This window comes from Frieseomelitta varia, unplaced genomic scaffold, assembly GCF_011392965.1.
Source record: "Frieseomelitta varia isolate USP_RPSP 00005682 unplaced genomic scaffold, Fvar_1.2 scaffold_248, whole genome shotgun sequence".
Taxonomy (NCBI): Eukaryota; Metazoa; Arthropoda; class Insecta; order Hymenoptera; family Apidae; genus Frieseomelitta; species Frieseomelitta varia.
In genome coordinates, this window is record NW_025109977.1 from 469760 (window position 1) to 490323 (window position 20564).

Consider the following 20564-nt stretch of genomic DNA (forward strand, 5'->3'; position numbering starts at 1 on the left):
GTTTCGTTCCAATCGCCGGGACACGAGTCCGCCTCGTGCAACCACTGCTCGTCCTCGTCCTCGTCCTCGTCCTCGTCCTCGTCCTCGTCCTCGATTCTCTCCTCGATCTCGAAGAACGTTACAAATCGTCGCTCGATCGTCGTCTCTGTTTGTTACGACGAGAGAAATGAGAAACGCGATCAGAAACGGGAGAGGGTGCACTGCCGCCGCGCGTCCCGTCGATTCGATTAGCGGCGGTAACCACCCCCCGGCGGCGGAACCGTGTTTTCCTCGTTGCGAGCTGCTCTCTTCAGCCTCGCTTCCCCTTGCGCCACCCGCTTCCGCCCCTTCGTCGTTGGTTTTTCACCCAGTCGTACGAGGCACGTTCACGCGGATGGTCGAGGGTGAATCGGGCAAGAGAGACTCGGAATTCCCTCGAATATCGCCGCGCGACAGCCAGACAGACGGGTCCACTTTGGCGCGCGCGAGTTTACGACGGGGGGAAGGATCGCTATCGGATGGGAAGTCGCGGACGCGAGAACACTGGCGAAGGCGTGCAGCGCGGCTGAAAACAAAGGGTGGGAAGCAGGGTGGAAGCGTGGACGCGCGACACGGAACGAAGGACACGTAACGAGAGAAGAAAGTGAAAGAAAGGAAAGAGAACAAGAAGAAGAAGAAGAAGAAGAAGAAGAAGAAGAAAAGACACGGGAGAGACTGGAAGGAAACGGAGAGCATTCGAGTCACACCGCACTGTCGCACACAGGAGAAAGAGAGAGAGAGAGAGAGAGAGAGAGCGAGACGGTTGATAATGACGACGACGACGACGACAACGAGGGTTGACGATGACGTCGCGCGACCACCGGTAGGCAAATTCACCTCCGACAACCACGTTTCCCCGTGTTTCGTGGGTCTCTGAATCGTCGGCAGACGGACGTGCGTGTTGCAAGACTCTCGTAGATACCAGAAAAGGACGAAACGACCGACGACTAGGGTAGGGGGGATGGCGTGGAGGCGCGCGAATAGGGGCGGAAGGGCGGACGGCAGGATGGAGGAGGGAGGCAGAGCGAGAGAGCAGCGGAAAGATGGTAAAAGCCGAGGAGTAAGAAACAACCGTGAAGCGACGATGAAATAACGAGTGTCTCTCTCTTTCTCTCGTGTATGTGTGCATATGTGGAAAAGAGAGAGAGAGAAAAAAAAAGAGAGAAAGAGGGAAAAACGGGCGAAGGGATGACCACGAGTGTTTAAGCGGTAACGAGACGAAAAAGAAAAAGAGAGAGAAAGAGAGAGAGAGAGAGAGAGAGAGAGAGAGAGTTAAAACGGTGAGGTGTTTGTGCGTTTAGGAGTAGGTAGGTTGGACCTGGTGGCAAAGGATGGCAGAGGTGCCAGGCTTGATGCTTGGAAGCGCCGCGGCGTTGCAAGGCGGCGCCACCGTCGCTGCAAAATCTCTCTCCCACTGCCTCCTCTGTCCTTCCTCTCCCAGCTTTCTCCATTTCTCTTCACCCACCCCTGTTCTCTATCCGTTCCGAGTTTTCGAGTGGCGTCTCTGTCACGACGATAATCGCGTCTCGCTCGGTCAGCCTCCTCCGGGAGGAGGAGGAAGAGGAGAAGGAAGAGGAGGAAGGGCACGAGAAGGACGAAGGGGTGCGGAGGGTGGAGTTTAGTTGGGCGGGCAACGCGTGTGCCTGTTGGAAGCGACCACGGCACACGCTCGCTCTCTCGTAGTCGTCCATTCGTGTGCTCTGTGTTCGAGACCGGGTTTCACCGCGTTTGTATATGCCGAAAACGGGTTTGTGCGCACCGGCGGGTGCGCGTGGATGTATGAACGACAGGGTGGAATACACCCTCCACCCACTCGCCCATCCATCCATCCGCCCCCAATCCCCGCCACACCGTACCGTTCCCGCTGCTGCTCGTGCGTCGGGTTCCAAAGTCGATATCTAGCCACGCCGGCGACTCCTGTATTATCCTCCGACACCTTCCAACCTCCCTTTTCTTCTTCCACGTTTCCCAGTCACTCGCCGCGATTTCTTCCGTTGCCACGCTCCGCCGAATCCACCCGATTCGAGAGATTTAGAAGCGGAGATTCTTGCTGCATCCACCCACCCAGCCTACCACTTACTCTGACTTTCCTCCAAAATCCTGTCCCTCCGATAAGTACAATAAGTACAATAAGGATCCTCTCCTCGAGGCTTTCGATGGAGAGCCTCGATGATTTTCGAGAGGGCCGAAAGTTGTCGTTTGACGCGACAAATAGCGAACGATCGGATACAGCTTGCCACAACGGAGAGTTGTTGCTTGTTTTGTTGTTTGCTTTCGACCAGATCAAGGTCAAAGTTCCAAGAATCTCTCGAAGTGAATTTATCGCGGGTACCAAGCGAGCTTGCCAAGTGCTAAAACAAGGTGTTGAACGTCCTCGAGTTTCGAGGCGAAGGGGTTTTCTCTCTCGATCGAGTGTCGTCTTCGCGACGTCTTCTCGATCACTACCGTGTACAGTCGATGGCCAAATAAATTTGTCAGACTGAATACGCGCTGGAAAAACTTTTTTTCGACGGGAACGAGTATAACGGGTGGTGTACGGTCTCTTTGCCTCGGGAGGAGGGGAGCACGCGTCGCGAGTGAAACGACCGTGCGATATTACTTTCCCCCCCGATATCGAACCTCCCGAACCGAGGATACTTTGCGCGAGCGCTGAAGGACGCGATCGTTCGATACGTACGGGCGTAGCAATTTTCCCTTCCCTCCCACGAAACGTTCGATTAAAAAAAAAAAAAAAAAAAAAAAAAAACGTAACTTGAAGGCGTCGTAAAGCGAAGGATCTGGCAGTTGCCGCTTTCGGTCGTCGACGAACGTTCGAGCGATCGACTCCTGTTGCTCCCGCGTCGAAGAAAATTTCTTTGGTGAAATTTCGCCGGTATCGATATCGATGATAACAGGTTCGAAAGCAACGGCGGCCACGGACGAATCTGGGACACGTGGAAATCTTTTATCTGCACTGACCCAGACCTAATTCGGGATCCTCGGGTAATCAGACCCCCGCACGACGCCAAGCGTCGGTTCGATAACGTTGGTTTAACGCTGACGGTCCTCTCGTTTGGTTGCAGGCAACGATCGATACCCTCCCCGACTAATCGATCTAGCTACCAGAATCGTTCCCATCGTCCTGACCAACGACAATTTCCCATCTCGCCGGCTAGTTTCATCCTTAACCTCTTGCGCGTCGAGAATTTTTTGTCCCGAATTTGGCAACATATTTCTCAGCATATTTAAATGTAACCCAGGCAAGACAAAAAAGAAAAAGAAAAATGATAAGTTTATTAATAAGTTGCTTTTTAATAATTTCTATCCAGCGATATCATACCGACGAGTTCGAAAAGAGGAAGAAAGCGACAAATTGTTATATACGGTTTGGTCACTCATGGTCCGCAATCAGTTGCCAGCGCAAGTGGTTAACCTAAACTTTTTGTCCCAAAGTTGCAACATTTTCTCAGTTTTATGTATATTTAAATGTAACCCAGGTATGGTATAATAAGTTATAATAATATAATAATAATATAATAATAATGTAATAATAATATAATAATATAATAATAGGTATAATAAATGATAAGTTTATTACTTCTTAACAGTTTCTATCCAACGATATCATACCGACGAGTTCAAAAGAATAGCGACGAATTATTACATACGGTTCGGTCACTCGTTATGGTCCGCAATCAGTTGCCAGCGCAAGTGGTTAACCTCTTTAACGTCGAAGAATTTTTTGTGTCCCAAAATTGCAACATTTTCTCAGTTTCAAGTATATTTTTTTCAAATACATTACCCAGACAAAACAAATAATAAATTCATTACTCAATCAATAATTTCTACATCCAGCGATATCATACCGACGAGTTCGAAAAGAAGAAGAAAGCAACGAATTGTTGTATACGGTTCGGTCACTCGTTATGGTCCGCGAACCAGCTGCCAGCGCAAAGGGTTAACTAGGCTAACAGGGGCGTGATATTGTTTCACCTAACCTCGACAATCTCGCGTCGAGATTCGACGCGATTATCGAGTCGTATTTCTTCCTTCTCCGTTCCTCGAGCCAAGCATTTTCTTGTCTGAACCAACGCAAGACAGATTGATTCAATTTTTCTGCGAATGTTTCTAGGTCGGTGCCGTCTCCTTTGATTAACCTTGAAACGAGAGAAAGGGGATCGAACAGGGCGATCGACGAGTTTCGCAATGGCGAAACGTCGGAAAATGCCCGAGACGCCGCCTGGCGAGAAGCTGCTCAACTTTCGCGAGTCCAGGGCGGTTTCGCTCGCAAGCAAAGTTCCGGATGAGAGAGGGAAAGCTTTCGCATCGTTCGTCGGTACCTGCCTTACCGACACGCCGCACCGCTGGAAAATTCGTGGAGCTTCTGCAGAAACAATTCGACGCGCTTTCGTTCCGTTCTCACAAATACACTACGTGCCACGTATATTTTTCTTTCGTGCACACGTTTCGCGTCTTGTACACGCCTCGTCTTCGTTTGGCAAAAGTAAACGCATCTACGAGTTACGATTTCTCAAATCTACGAATCGATACGCACACTCATTATATCGTGTCGAACGCAATTACACAACTGATGCGATTACTACCTTACCTACGTTACTTGGGGGAAAAAAAGAAAAAGAAGGAGAGCGCTTCGCTCCAGCTTACGATCAACGACAATCATCTAACGAAATTTGCAATTCGAAATCACTTACGAGAGAGAGGTAAGCGGTAAGCCGATCGGCGCGGATCTTCCACAACTGAGGGACTACTTTAATAATAAAGTCGACGTTTGATCGTCGATGTACAAGATTCTAGGTGAAGAGCAACAGCTACTGGTCAAAGTTACGATCAAATTGCAATCACGAGAGGAGGAACATTCATCGATATCCTCTCGATCTCTGCTTCTTCCCGCAAAGTAAAATAAAATCGAATCGAACTTTATAAAATATTAACCCCTTGAGCGTTTTTTTTTTTTTTTTTTCGAGAATGTGCTCAATCGTTTCTAGGCGAGTATACTCGACGAAAACACAGTAAATGCACTCGCTGCAAGGTTGAGTTAAATTGCAACAAAGTGACAAACTTTCTTTTGGTGTTTCCTTGAAAAATTTGTAATGTTCTCTTTTGTTCTAACACGTGCTAAAATTACGAATATGTATAATTTTTTTTCGCCTAAATTTTACAATAAGTAGCAAAGTACAATAACTAGCGATTGTTTTTTTTTCTACACTCGACTACTATTGGCGCCTAGAGGCGCTCGGTAAATTTGCGCTTGCGATACTGTGGGCGCCTACAGGCGCTTAACCTACTTTTGATCCACCGACACGAGAGGCGCCTATAGGTGCCCGGAAAATTTTATCGACCACAATTATCACAACAAATCTCATTTGTACCAGACGTGAATGTTAATTCAACAATTACACGTTCCACGAGTCATGTATTACTTGAATATGTTTATTTTACAGTTGGTTTCTTTTTATATCCTTGACATGAAAAATTGGGACAGTAAAATGGCCAGAAAAAGTAACGCAAACATGACACAACAAACGATTCACGTTTGTGTATATTCATATTTTACAGATACGATGTAATTGTTCGATAACTTGGCACAATTATCGTACTACAAAGAAAAAGGATAACTACGTACTTTATTTTTGGAACGTATATTAAATAAGATGTATGCGACAAAATGTACAATGTAAATTACAACGAGTTAACTTAATCACTCTCTTTTTCAATTATTTGACAACGACTGTATGCTTAATCTCCTTACTGTCATACATATCTCCAACGATTATTTATATAAATCTCCTTGACGATTGTTAGAAGAAGCCTTAATGTTAATGTTAAATTTTTAGTATGTGCGCCAACAATGCAGAATACGAATAAACAAATAATATATTGGTTGAATGTTGGGTATTCTAGCGTGAAGTACGTGTTTCTCTAACTTTGTTAGGGAATTTTTTGCAAAGAAACTGTTATACTTTTTTGCAGTCAAATTAACAAGGTTCATTTCTATGTATTTTAGCGACGTTTTAAAACTTTTCGAGACAGAAAAAGTTAAAATTAGTGGCACTGCGTACTCTCAAAAACATAGTCGCTTTTAAAAAAAGGGTTGTCTCACGGTGTCCATGATTTCGGCCACTCTGTTTGTCGGAAATAAAAGAAACGCGAATGTTCCTTAATTAGCATGAGTTATAACAGGTACCAAAACAAAAGAAAAAAGTCAGTGATTAAAAAAAAGTGGCGATACTTTTGAAATTCGATTGTCGATTTTTCCATGTTTTTGTTAAACTTCGGAAGCCTAAAAAAAAAATATAAAAAATGAAATTTTTTGGTTGATTCTGGTAGGTAGCTATAGTCACACACGTACTACAGATGCGTACTTGAAATTTTGAGTCAATTTTGGCCAAGTAGATTTCGAGATATCATGGACACCGTTCTGAGAAACATCGTTTCCAGAAAAATGCCTTTAAAGTTTACTATTGCGGTAAATCCTCCAAACAACCATAACTTCGTCAATTTTAAAAGTTCACATGTAAGGTTACAGAGATTTATTTTTGAAAGTATGTCCTTTAAGAATATGCAAAAAAAAAAAGGAATCGTCGTCCAATTGTTCACGACCCAAACCTAACCCAAACCGTGAAAACTATACTATTGCGGCAACAATGACGCTGGTAACCATAACTGTGTTAATTTTAGGAGTTCACGCGTAAGGTTACAGAGGTTTATTTTTGAAATAAAATGTCGTTTAAGAATATGTATGCAAAAAAAATCTATTTTTTTCAAAAATTCACGCTAGAATACCCCCTCCCCCCCCCCTCTTTTTGATTGCAATTGGAATTCAGTGTTTTGATTATCTCAATATACTTTCCCTGACTTTTGAGAACTTTCGCCGGCGACTGAAAAGTCAAACGCTCGAGGGATCAAAAATAAATAAACTCGGCGTTCGCGTGAAAACCACAACCTACAACAAGTAGGAGCAAGAGGAAGAAAGCGTCGATTAATGAAGCTGCTACAGACTGTAACGGGGGTGTCTAAGATGAGCGACAAGGTCGCGGGAGTGAGTGAGCGGGAGTGAGAAAGCGCGCAGCATTAAGGTTACTGGTCACCGCTTCTTGCGCCGGGGCAACTGACTACGATGGTCGCCCTGTCCGCCGGGAAGTATCACCAACGAGAGCAACAATCTCTCGATCCACATCGTCATCCCGTCGCCGGCTCGTTCGAAATAAATCCCAAGCCCCTCTGGCTTACGTCGCGGTTAAAATTTCGTTCGTGCAAGCAGCATCTTGCTTCCGAGCCTAGATTAAGAGAGGTAAGAATCCTTAGAAAGTCCGAAAACCGAACCGACGGCGTGCCTACGTGTTCCGCTCGCTCGCTCGCTCGCCTCTACTCGCGCGAGTCTCGCGGCCCGTCTATTTAATTCGCTCTCGCGCTATACTTTCCGCTCCCGCGTTAATGCCAATGTCGATAACAGCCGCGCGACACGGGTCTTCCATTGTTCGCCGGGCGCACAATACCGTATTGTCCTTCCCTGGGCCTGATAAGCCGGCCATTACGGCGTAAGTAGCTACGGTGGTTCATTGTCAGACCCGAGGCCAATAACGCAACAGCGCGCACAATGTGTCTGGGGACGTGGGGGCTCGCGTTTTCGTGGCCAAGATTCGTTTCTTCACCGTTGAAATTAGTCTGTGAATGATTTCGTATCGTCGAGTGTTTTGGCTGCAGGTTCGTCCTTCGACATTCATCTGAACGTCGTCAAGAGTGGAAAAATTGTCGATAAATTGGCAATTATTTCTGAAATTATTCGTGTCTCCGCGGTTTTGAATGGACAGTGATACATTTAGTTTGCGAAGGTTCGCTGTTGTTTCTTCAAATATATGTTGTGCAACTTTCTTTTTGGCATCGATCGATGCAGCAAAAAAAAAAAAAAAAAAAGGTTTACTTTAACCTAACTACGTCTAAAACTCATTAATTTAGGAGATATTTCTTATAAAATTATTATTCATTAATTTAAATTCATAGGAAATTTCATTTCTATAATACGAATTCAAATCGTATACTTTGTCAAGATCATTAATTGTAATATTAATTTATAATATGATCAAATAAATTATTTATTACAGATGGAAAAATATGAAATAGTAAATAAATTATTTAAATTTGTACAAGGGTATTCAATTATTTGTATTCCTAATCACGTTAATATAATAAAAATGTTAATAAATGTTCAATAAAAAAAATTGATTAATTGGATGAAATTTTAAACTTTCTATTTTATTGTTATTTAACAAAGGAAATAAGAATAAAATAAAAATTGATATAAATAATATAATCATTAATATAATTTTATTAATATAATTGATTATTAATATAAATGATTATTAATATAATCACTCCACCTAATTTATTAGGAATTTTACACAAATTTTAATTTCAAATTTTACAAAATTAAAGTATCTCGTAAACTCATAGCTTCTCTAGATGTAGGTTTAGGTTAGGCGTTATTTCAAGATTTCAAATCAAAGTATAAGTTGAATTTGTCTTGACGCCAGCTACAAATTTAAAAAGCTTGATGATAACTTTGAATTTTTGTGAAAACAAAACTTTTTTTTTTTATTCACACAAATCACGATTATATTTTGTATAAGTATACTATAATTTGTTTAAGGATATTCAATTATTATTTGTATTTCTAATCACGTTAGTATAATAAGAATATTAATAAATATTTAATAAAAAAGTTGATTAATTGGAGGAAATTTTAAATTTTTTATTTTATTACTATTTAATAAAGGTAATAAAAATAAAATAAAAATTGATATAAATAATATAATTACTCCACTTAATTTATTAGGAATTTTACACAAATTTTAATTCCAAATTTTACAAAATTAAAGTATCTCCTAAACTTATAACTTCCCTAGTTGTTTAGGTTCGGTTAGGCGTTCTTTCAAGATTTCAAATCAAAGTATAAGTTGAGCTACAAATTTAAAAAGCTTGAATTTTTGTGAAAACGAAAGATTTCAAATCAAAGTGTAAGTTGAGCTACGAATTTAAAAAGCTTGAATTTTTGTGAAAACGAAATTTTTTTTTTTTTCCTTATTTGCACAAATCACGATTATACTTGAAAACAATAGCAATGACCTTCGTATCTCCAAACTGCCCCAAGTTACTGCCTTCTCAAAACAGAAGAAAAATGCATTTCAGACACTTTTTAAACGTGAAATGATTAAAATTGAATCACCCTGTATTAAAATGAAACACCCTGTATAACGACGTTTGAAAGACAGAGTTTCTGTGAAAACTTTTTTCAGATCCTTTCAGTTCTAAATTTGTAGAACACTGAATGCCGATTAATTTTCATTCCAAGCATTTCTTTTTATTTGATCATCGAAAATTGAAAAATTGTAACGATAGTGATTCAAAGATAACTACCAAGTATCGCAAGTATCCAAGCATCACGGTCTTTTAAAACTTCATGTCTACTTGAAGGTCACTCAAAATTTATATGCTCCTCTTAACAATCGTTGAATTAAACTTTCGTGTAATACAAGTTTCCTTTTCAAACCGTTCTCAAAGTTCGAATTGCTACAAACAGTATTCCGCTCGTGTAAGTGGATTGAAATGAACAACTGAAACACACGTTGAAACAACACTCTGTTCTGTAATTAGTGACTGAAAGGATTCACTTGGATTTTCAGAATTTTTACGCGAAAAACGTCTGAAACGAGTAACAGTTCGGACTCCAGAGTCTCGAAGGGTGCTTGTTTCACAGAGGAGGAAAAAAAAAGAGATTGAGAAATTGACTCTTGGCCGTAAAAACGCGGTTCTCAGGCCACTGTGGCGGCGATATTTGGCCCAATGGCTCGGAAGTAGTTTCGGTCGATTATGGTCGGGCGATACGCGCGCGGCAACCGTCCAAACGAGTGGCGAACTTTTTACGTCTCTCTCTCGGACTTCTCGACGAATTGGGGCGAATCAACAGATGCGAGAGCCGATAATTCATTCGCGAGGAACACCGACGAGTTGCGAGATTCCAAAGAGATCGAAAGCTACACCAATACGGGACAAAAAGATAGCACACTCTTGTTGCTTTCTTATATCATGTGTCGCGAATCACGTGTAAGGAGAGTCGTATTTCATCGTGCCGATGAAAAGAGGTTCAATTTAGACGAATCTGATGCCACCCGCCTACTACAGGTTTCGAAAAAGTCGTAACTTGTTCAACTTTTCAATCTTTTTCTATTTTCTTTCTTTGTAGGTTAATTATATTAATTATATTTCGAAGTGAAATAATAAAAAAATTAATTGTATTTACAAAAATGATAAAATATAGTTAATTGCATTTCCACAAATGATAAAATATAATTAATTGTATTTTCAGAAACGATAAAATATAATTAACTGTATTTCCAAAAATGATAAAATATAATTAATTGTTTTTTTCCAAAAATGATAAAATACAATTAACAGTATTTCCAAAAATAATAAAATATAGTTAATTATATTTCCAAAAATGATAAAATATAATTAATTGTATTTCCAAAAATGATAAAATATAATTAATTGTATTTCCACAAATGATAAAATATAATTAATTGTATTTCCAAAAATGATAAAATATAATTAATTGTATTTCCAAAAATGATAAAATATAATTAACTGTATTTCCAAAGATGATAAAATATAATTAATTGTATTTCCAAAAACGATAAAATATAATTAACTGTATTTCCAAAAACAATGAAATATAATTAATTGTATTTCCAAAAATGATAAAATATAATTAATTGTATTTCCAAAAATGATAAAATATAATTAACTGTATTTCCAAAAGTGATAGAATATAATTAATTATATTTCCAAAAAAAATAATAAAAAAACACGTGTTTGTAAAAATTATTTTTGTTTTATATCGTTCAGTTTTCCAGTGGCCACTCTGTATTATCACGATTTACGAATGAAATAACAAGTTACATGTCATCGTAGGAGGCGGTGGTATAATCATTTGGACAGGTATTGATTATCAAGGTCAAATAGAGATAAAATTTATTCCAATAAAATTAAATAGTACAACAAGTGTAATGGAAGCAATGAATGAAATTTATTACTGGAAAATTAAGTAGTATAAGAAGTATAATTGTCGGACAAATTAACGTGTAAGTGGAAACGAATTGCCGGAAATGAGTGTATTTTTCAAACTTTACGAAAAATGATACTTCACGAAAAAGAAAGTAAAAAATTCGTCTTTTAGAATGGCCAGCCATCCGAATTTGAGTATTATATAGAAAATTGTTGGAAAAAATTTGGCGAGAGTCGTGCAGATCCGAGTGAAAATCTATTCGCAAATATTAATGAATTTAAAAAAAATATGTCACAAAGGAGTGAGAAGAACCAAGCCAAGAAAATCATTAAGAAACTACTTTTATTATAAATCTTTGCCTCGAATAATGGCTGCTATTATTAAACGCAAAGATGGTCATACTAACAACAAGTATTAAACTTATTAAAATTATCAAACTCGTTCCTTTCCTCTCCATTTTCGGTTTTTAACGAAATGTCCCATCCGTTGCTACATTTCAATTTTATTGTTATTCCGTTTTTTATTTTCTCAACAATACAAAATTTACTGCTAGAAGCTTGACTCGTGTTACAAAACGTTGACGAAGATGCAAAATGTTTAATTTTAATTCAGTTGAAATAAAAGCACCGCGGCGGTACGCATGTGAGAAAGGTTTCGCGTCGTTGAAATTCGTTCGACGAGAAAAATGTTTAATAAATTTTTTAAATTTATTTGATAAATTTCAGAGAGAGCGTGCTGTCTTTTCATCCCGTGAATCGCGAGTTTCGTCGCGTCACAAACCGGCGAAAAACAAACGAGAGACACGCTCCGAGCACGTCGTTGCGCCAACTAAGTTTATTTGTCGAATCGCGCGGATCCCCGTCAGTTCTCAGCTTCAATCAAGAGTTGAATCGAGCTCGAACGTTATCGATTTCGATCGTTGCCATTAAAAAAAAGAAAAAGAAAAATAAAAATAAAACAATGTTCTGCCATGGAACAAAAAGATTAAAAAAAAGAAAAATAAAATAATGTTCTGCAAGAAAAATAAAATAATGTTCTGCCACGGAGCGAAAAGATTAAAAAGAAAAAGAAAATAATGTTCTCCACTCTCCCTCAAGGTCCTGCACAGAGTTTCGCTGCAGAGAACGATCGAACGAGTGAACGAGGCTGTCCTGGAGGCGAGGGAACAGCCTCGCGAGAAACGACAAATCGAATAGTAAACTGCGCGTTTATGTTAAATGCTTAAATGTGACCGATGATCGACTCTCGACGATCTGGTATCGCTAGCAGCGACAATTAGCTGGTGCTTGTGTACAGGTGTACGGTACTTACAAGTACAGTGCGCTCGCGACGAAAACAGTTAGGACCAGCGAGTACGGTAGACAGACGGTGCAAAAGCCGACAGATCGTAGAACGATGTTGCTAACGACCAGCAAGACCACTGACTGCAGTACCACGAGCCCGAGACCCATATCACACCGCCGGGAACATCGTAGCTGGAAATCCACACAGAAATCCACGCTCACCAAAGAATCTCCGCAGTCGATGCTCGGCAGCTCGCGTGGTCTGTCAAACGCCTGTTCCCTTCGTCTTTCTTTCTTTTTTCCTTACTTTCTTTTCCTTGGCGACTCAGTCGATCGTGAATCACAGACGACTCGAAATGAAAATTATCCGATCGAACGAGTTGAAATTTAATAGCCGATCTTTTGTTATGTCATATTTGTTTTTCTTTTTTTTTTTTTTTTTTTTTATTAAAATATAGTTGTCCGTGTATATTTCTTTTCGATACGCGCAGATTTTTTTATCGAGTGTAGGTCGGAATTAACGAACGTGCGATCGAGTGAATTTGGTCCTTGTTTTTTTGGAAACGCGGCGAGCTCCGATGCGGCAGAACACGGGGCTGGCTCATGGTACGCGCGAACCGCGGATATACAGATTTTCACCAGCGGCGGACTGAAGCCGTGCATACGACTAACCGCTAACTATCGTGTCCGCACTGGCCCGTGGAGATAGCCCGTTCAATGCTACGTCGCGGTCTCCTCAGTGACGTACCAATGCTACTGTGACGATCGCCGATTCCTCGCGCGTCGCCGAAAAGGAACTAACTGTCAAATGTTCGACTCGACATGCAATAGTCGTTAGTGAAAGAATTTTCAGTTCGGGCGAAATTATTTTTCATCGAATTTACGAATTTCTACTGCATACTTGTGATAATGATCGATGAATAATTGAGGAATAATTGAAGAATAATTGAAGATTATCGGCAGATGAACATTTGTTCGACGAAAAGAAATTCTTTGAATGGAACACGGATCGTTAATTATAATAATTTTTGTGACATTCACATTTGCGAATTTTACGAAGTTCAATTTTACAAAGGATGATCGAAGATGGATATGTTTAGTGTGACGAGAGGAAAATTTCTCAAACGCACACTGGGTCAGATTTGTGATAATTCTCGTCGGCATTTACGAATTTTTTGGTACACTTGACTCGAAGATCGATACGTTCAGGATGATGAGAATTTGCTCGGTCAGAGAGAAAAATTTTTAAATACAACAGGATCGTTAATAATAATTTTCGTCGCATTTGCAAACTTCTATTGAACTTAATTCGAAAAATAATTGAAAATCGAGTCGACCAAAAAAAGAAAAATTTCCTAAATACAACAGAATCGTTGACAACAATTTTCGTCGTGTTTGCAAATTTACAAATTTCTATAGAACTTAATTCGAAGAATAATTGAAGATTGATTGGACCAAAAAAAAAGAAATTTCCTAAATACAACAGAATCGTTGACAACAATTTTCGTCGTATTTGCAAATTTACAAATTTCTATAGAACTTAATTCAAAGAATCATTAAAGATCGATTCGACCAAAAAAAAAAAAAAAAGAAATTTCCTAAATGCAACAGGATTGTTGACAATAATTTTCGTCGTATTTGCAAATTTACAAATTTCTATAGAACTTAATTCGAAGAATCATTGAAGATCGATTCAACCAAAAAAAAGAAACTTCCTAAATGCAACAGGATCATTGATAATAATTTTCGTCGCATTTACAAATTTACAAATTTCAAAGAATCATTGAAATATTGAAGATTGTTACGTTCAGTGTGACGATGAAAATTTGTCCGACGAAGAGAAGTGGTGTTTAAATTGAATTGAATTGAACTGAATTAAATCGTCGATTTGGGACAACGAAAGAAAGAAAGAAAGAAAGAAAGAAGGGAAGAAAGGAAGGAAAGAAGGGGGGGCTGCAGCGAGAAGCGACGAGCCTGGTCCGAAGGCAATGGTTTACAACACAAACGGTTAAAAGGCTTCAGAAAGCTTGTAACCACTGAGAAGAAATACCACGACTGAATGAAGGATCGCGTTGAAAAGGGAGAAAAAGAGACGGGCTTGTGGAAACGTGTTAGGTAACGGTAAATTAGGCCTCGCCTTGACTCGAAATTATCACCGGCCCGGCTGCCAATTACGATCGACGACGCCGCGTACGTGGAAATCCAGAAAGAAACAACGAATGCACCACTTCCTCGCTGATCTTCTCGAATATTTGCAAAGTGTAGAAAAGGCGCAGCTTTCACGTTCGAGTTCGAGGGAGGAAGCGAATTGAAAAGACAATCTTTTTGAGAAGTCACGTAAATTATTACGAATGGCAAATATGGTGAACTACGGCACTGTCAGAATTCGTTTGCTAAATTTCACTATTGACGGAGGATGTCGAATCATTCTTGGAACTTTTGTTTGTCTGTTTTGAAAAGATGAGAAATCTTTTAAACATCTTTTAATTACGAATTTACTTTGGTAGGAAAATGAAATATTAAATTTTAAATAATTTAAAATTTTAATATTAAAAATATTCAAGACTCTTAAATTATAAAGAATAATAAATAATTAAATTTTAATATTCAAGACTCTTAAATTATAAATAATAATAAATAATTAAATTTTAACATTAAAAATATTAAAGACTCTTAAATTATAAAGAATAATAAATAGTTTAATTTTAATATTAAAAATATTCAAGACTCTTAAATTATAAAGAATAATAAATAATTAAATTTTAATATTCAAGACTCTTAAATTATAAATAATAATAAATAATTAAATTTTAACATTAAAAATGTTAAAGACTCTTAAATTATAAATAATAATAAATAATTAAATTTTAATATTAAAAATATTAAAGACCCTTAAATTATAAAGAATAATAAATAATTAAATTTTAATATTAAAAATATTAAAGACTCTTAAATTATAAGTAATAATAAATAATTAAATCTTAATATTAAAAATATTAAAGACTCTTAGATTATAAAGAATAATAAATACTTAAATTTTAATATTCAAGACTCTTAAATTATAAATAATAATAAATAATTAAATTTTAATATTAAAAATATTAAAGACTCTTAAATTATAAATAATAATAAATAATTAAATCTTAATATTAAAAATATTAAAAACTCTTAAATTATAAATGATGAAAATTCCTTAAAAATATGATGGCAAAAGGGCTAATCGAACGAAATCGTATTGATAAAGTTTATTATAATGAAGTTTTTGTTTATTGTTCTTGTGAGACACTCGCTTTTCGCTTGCGCACGCAGTTACCTTTTGGCCAACCGAGAATAACATACCTTTGTCATTACAGAGCAGAAGTGAACCGCGAATCACGAATCGTAGACGACAATAGCTTATGGCTGTTCCATTTCACGCGACATGTATTATTAATCCCGGCAGCGTTTAAGTCGTCATCTGTCGCTCATGCGATTAAGCGCGCTCCTTCGTGTCGCTGAAACTCGCCACTTGGGGGGAAAAAAAAGCAAAAGAAAAGGAAGAAAAGGATGAACGAAATCGAACGAAACGTTCGATTCGGTGTTGTTGAACGTTACATTGGAATGTATAGGGTGAGCCAAACGTTTAATAAAACATCAAAATACAAGGAAGAAACTAATTTTATTAATATCAAATTATTAAATTCGAGTTTGAAATGAAAAAAAAAAAAAAACACAAGAAGATAGAAATTACATTGTGACAAAATAAATTACATAAAATTAAATTACATAGGAATAAAAATATAAATGTAACAAAATAACCACGAATTTATTTTAGTAGAAATCAGAATATTAATTTCGTTGATTACAAATTAAATTCGAGTTCAAAATAAAAGAAACACAAGAAGATTAAAAAGTTTATAACACAAATTACATTGTGACAAAATAAATTACATAACTGAATTACATGAAAATGAAAATATAAAGATATAAATGTAGCAAGACAATTACGAATTTATTTTGGTAGAAAAATTAAATATTAAATTTTAAATAATTTAAAATTTTAATATTAAAAATATTAAAGACTCTTAAATTATAAATAATAATAAATAATTAAATTTTAATATTAAAAATATTAAAGACTCTTAAATTACAAATAATAATAAATAATTAAATTTTAATATTAAAAATATTAAAGACTCTTAAATTATAAATAATAATAAATAATTAAATCTTAATATTAAAAATATTAAAGACTCTTAAATTATAAATAATGATAAATAATTAAATCTTAATATTAAAAATATAAAAGACTCTTAAATTATGAATAATAACAAATAATTAAATCTTAATATTGAAAATATTGAAAACTCTTAAATTATAAATGATAATAAATAATTAAATCTTAATATTAAAAATATTAAAGACTCTCAAATAATAATAATTATAATAATTATATAATAATAATTAATACTTATACATAGTAATGAATAATTAAATTTTAATATTAAAAATATTAAAGATAGAAATATTAAAAATATTATTCTCGGGCCGACCCCCATCCTTCTCCCTTTGCTCGCGATTTCGCCCAAGCCAGCGAAACTCTCCAACCGAAATAATAAAATAACCTCTCATTCATATATTTATCGATCGACAAGGCTGCCTCTTTCGATCACCAAAACTCTGTAACTGACTGAGAACGCTTGATCGATCGGTCTCGATCCGACACTCTTCATCGCGAGTGCCCGTCACCCTATTCTTGTATCCCGCGCGTCTGTACAAACAAAGAGGCAAGAGGGAGCGGTACTACACTCGACATGCGATATTTAATCCCCGTTCGCAGCGATCCGGTTTCATCGGAGGACAAAAAAGAGAAGAAAAATTGTTCGCAATTTTATAACGAACCTCGCGACATGGCGGACAAAACAACTTTCGGTCGACGACAAGAAGAAAAAGAGAAAAAAAAGAGAAGGAAAAAATGCAGAGGCAGAAATTTCTGGTTGGAACGTTTATTTTCAAGAACGTCGCGCGAATCTCCTCGAACGCGAAACCATCGGTGCGAGCTCGTTGAAAATTCGAAACCGATTGCCCCTCGTCGATCGACGAGAGCACGCCCGACTCTCTCTCTCTGCGCTGATTAAAAAATTCGACATCAACGCGAACAACGGTCGAGAGCTTACGCAACAGAGAAAGAGAGAGAGAGAGAGAGAGAGTATTAATTGTCCGTGGGCAGATTGAACAAAGGTGGAACAAAGGTAGAAAATTCGCAATTCGTACGCGAGACGAGACACTTGACTTTTCCACCCCTCCATTTGCAACCCACGCCCATCGCCGAGTTCGGGCATCTTCCGAGAGTTATCGCGCGTGAATTGCACGCTCGTTCCATCCGTCGAGCTTGAGAGTCGTCCATCTCGAAAAAAAAAAAAGAACACACACGTGCGTGCACGCTCGATATTAAAAACAACGCATGCAACGTTGCAGCAGCGAGCGGCCGGACACGCGCACGTTGTTCCTTGGAGCAACGAACGAACGAACGGCAGAGATAAAAACAATAACAGGGAGGAAGTGACGCGTCGATTTTTTTTTGCGACGCTCGTTTGAAAGATTTAAACGCAGAGCGCACTGAGACAGAAACTTTGTCTGCTTTTTTTTTTTTTTAGTAAATGGTAGTAAATAACTTACTTCTCTTTTATCCGGCTCGAGGCTGACGCATAGCGATCTAGAGACCGCGTTTCCGTGGTTTCAAAATTATTTTAACACTTTAGACTTTAGATCGTTTAGTGTGATAAGTTGAATTCGTGTTGATTTTGGCAGATTTTGATTCGACATTATCGAGTTATCAAAAGTGTGTGACGACGTTTTGAGAAATTGATGGTAACCTCGTCATTGATGATAATTTATATTTATAATTTATATTTATAATTTATGGTAAGCTATAAATATACTTTAGAGAAAGAAAGAGTAGTGACCTTCGTATCTTCTACACACAGTCTCCGAAGTGTACCAAGTTATATTGTCCTCTCAAAACAGACAAAAAATGCATTTCGGAGATTATAGCATTTATAAAAATAAAACACCTATTTTTATATAGTTTTATTAAATAAAACAACTAGTTTCGGAGATAATAGCGTTTATAAAAATAAAACACCTGGTTTTATATAGTTTTATTAAATAAAACAACTAGTTTCGGAGATAATAGCGTTTATAAAAATAAAACACCTGGTTTTATATAGTTTTATTAAATAAAACAACTAATTTCGAAGATAATAGCGTTTATAAAAATAAAACACCTAGTTCTATATAGTTTTATTAAATAAAACAACTAGTTTCGGAGATAATAGCATTTATAAAAATAAAACACCTTGTACAACGACGTTTAGAAAGTAGAGGTAACCACGAGTTTTTGTGGAAACGAGATTTTTTTTTGATTTGCACAAATTGTAATTATACTTGGAAAAATAGTAGTGACCTTCGTTTCTCCAAAGTCTGGCAAATTACTGCTCCCTCGAAACAGAAAAGGAAATATATTTTTCGAACGACAACTAGTTTCGGAGATAATAGCATTTATAAAAATAAAACACCTTGTACAACGACGTTTAGAAAATAGAAAATAGTAACCACGAGTTTCTGTGGAAACGAAATTTTTTTACACAAATTGTAATTATACTTGGAAAAATAGTAGTGACCTTCGTTACTCCAAAGTCTGCCAAATTACTGCTCTCTCGAAACAGAAAAAGAAATGTCAAACACTTTTTCAATAGTTTCGGAGATAATAATATTTATAGATTAAAATGGAACAACGTTCTTCTAAATAAGAAACGTTTGAAAAAATAAAGGTACCCTCGAGTGTTTGTGAGAAAGAAATTTTTCTTTGTGATTCTTTCAGTTTGCAATTTGTAGAACACTGAATGCTAATTAATTCCAAGCATTTCTTTTTTTTTTTTTATCGAAAATGACTGAAAAATGGTTCAAGATTCAAGCGCAACTATGTATCCAGGCGTCCAAGTATCTTCTTAAAACCCGTGTCTATTTAAAAGTTGCATTTCCATGCTCTTCTTAAAACAATTGTCTCAACTTTCGTCTTGATCATTCTTTGAAAACCACTCTCAAAATTCGAGTAGCCACGAGCTATGTATTCCGCTCCATACGTAGATCACTGAACAGTCGTAACACGCTTATGCATAATTAAATTAAAATAACTCAGACTCTTTGTTCACCTATAATTCTATAATCGGTAGTTAAAAGAATCAGCTTCACTTTTCATTTTCAGAATTCCTTTACTCCAGCGCTCGTTGTGCTCGTTGCGCACGTGATCATACAAAATGAACAATATTTCAAATTCCAAATGATCTTTATTCCATGTAGAACAAACAATACTCCTCTCGTCTTGCGGGAGAAAAACATTTCATCGAAACGTTAAACTTGAACAGTCTTTTACGCGATTCTCGCCCCACCACTGTGCGAAACTTGGGAGGAAAACGCGTGCGTTGAAATGAAAGAGAGGAAAAAAAAAAAACAACATGGCGCGGATTCATTCGGCACAATTAGAGGTTAGGTTCGGATGGTAGCGCGATGGTACGTTTCTCTCATTGTCAGTACACTGGGATAGAAAGGGGGACGATTGCGATTTCCTGCATTTCCTCGCACATTTCTCTGAGCGGAGGTCAATTTCTTTCGGGGTCGGCGCATCGAACAAAGCGTTTCAGACATATTCTCGTCAGCGAGATCCGAGAGAAGAGGACGGATCTCGCTGACGAGAGAGAGAGAGAGAGAGAGAGAGAAAGAGCCGCGTGCTCGTCCCTTCCCCAGTGTCCCCACTCCAGGTAATTGAGTAGTGCGTGAAAGCTTTATCGTCCAGGGTGCAAGACTCTTCATTCCGTGTCATTCCATTCCATTGCATCGCATTCCAAGCTCCGATCGAAAGCGTCGGGATAACGACGAGACTCTCTATATATATATATATATATATTACACATACTATATGCCTTTGCTCTCTTTTCTCTCTCTTTTTTCGTGTTCTCTTTACATTCTTTTCTTTTTATCGTTACTTCCTCTCTCTTTCACTTTCATGAATGTTTCTTTTTTTGTTTTTTTTTTTTTCCGCACAAGATATCTACGCTGACTATCGTCACCAATCGCATCACTCATTCAACGTTTCTCGACTTCGATTCCGATACATTTCGCAGCGTATTCTTTTTTTTTTTTTTTTTTTTTTTTTTTTTTTT

The 20564-nt window shown here is 37.5% G+C and overlaps 1 protein-coding gene across 1 annotated transcript in view; it reads right to left on the reverse strand.

Moving 5' to 3' along the window:
- Nucleotides 1-20564, reverse strand: part of LOC122528258 — a 136989-nt gene that overhangs the window by 3260 nt on the left and 113165 nt on the right. The gene's annotated exons all lie outside the window — the stretch shown is intronic.